The following is a 1,201-nucleotide window of genomic DNA, read 5'->3' as shown; positions in this document are numbered from 1 at the left end:
AAAATTGTATGGTGTATAGGAAATGCTAATATAAACATTCAGTAAAATTTTCATGTATCTGCAGTTATTCGTTTTTGAATTACAACAAAATAAGGAAATCGCTACATGAAAAATCAAGTGATGAAGTGAATATCCATTGTTGTAAAAATTTGAATTTCAAACGATCATAAAAATTTAATTTGACTTCCTTATAGACATTTTTTTTTTTTTTGATAAAGGTAGACAATCTTATAAGGAATCTTGTATTACATTTTCATATCTTAGATTTAAAAAGAAAAATTTTTATGAATTTCTAACTCGAAATAATTTGCAAATTTTCGTGATTTTTCCATATTTTGTCATTTTTTGAACTTTAAATGTTTATAAAAAAAAACTGTGACTAACGATTTTTAATATTTTTCATCTACCTTTGAAACAATATACTAGGAGCCTTCTATTAAATTTTCAAGCTTTTTTATCCAACAAATAAAATTTTATTGATATTTTTAGAAAAAAAACTAAAAAAAAAATGGAAAATGAAAATGTCCGTAAAGAGCTCAAAATAAATCAAAATATTTTGAAAATGTTATGGTGTATAGAAAATGCTAAGATAAACATTCAGTCAAAATTTCATATATCTACGGTCATTTGTTTTAAAGTTACACCAAAAACCAAAATCGATTTTCTCGAAAACAGATTTTGCGTAAAAATTCCCGTTTTTCCTTAATTTTTCTTTTGTTTTTCACGGCGCTTTTGAAAACTATTGGAAAAATTTTACTTTTTACCTCCCAAAGTACCAACTAGATTCACTTTCCTATCAGAGAAGGTACTGTTGAAGAAAATCCAAGCACTTTTACTGTCCTAAAACGTGATGACAGACACAAAAAAAAAAAAAAAAATAAAAAAAAAAACACACATCATTGTAAAATCAATACATTCATCGTTCCACTCAGAATCTAAAAATAATAAGTGCATTATTTAGAATTTTTAGGGATTTTTTCAGGGTATTTAGGGTATTAAAATCCCAGGCGTCATTATTGTTTAACTTACAAAAAAAATAATTATTAACAATATTAACAGTTAATTTATTCGGTTTTTATACTAAGAACTTATACGTTTTAGGCGGTTGAAAATGATATCAGAGTCGTAGTTGTAAGTTCTTATAAGTTTTATTTTTTTACTGTGTAATATATAACCATTATACATCAATGTTTATTTTTAA

The sequence above is a fragment of the Acyrthosiphon pisum genome, chromosome A1, assembly GCF_005508785.2.
Source record: "Acyrthosiphon pisum isolate AL4f chromosome A1, pea_aphid_22Mar2018_4r6ur, whole genome shotgun sequence".
Taxonomy (NCBI): Eukaryota; Metazoa; Arthropoda; class Insecta; order Hemiptera; family Aphididae; genus Acyrthosiphon; species Acyrthosiphon pisum.
Note: the sequence above shows the minus strand (reverse complement) of the source record.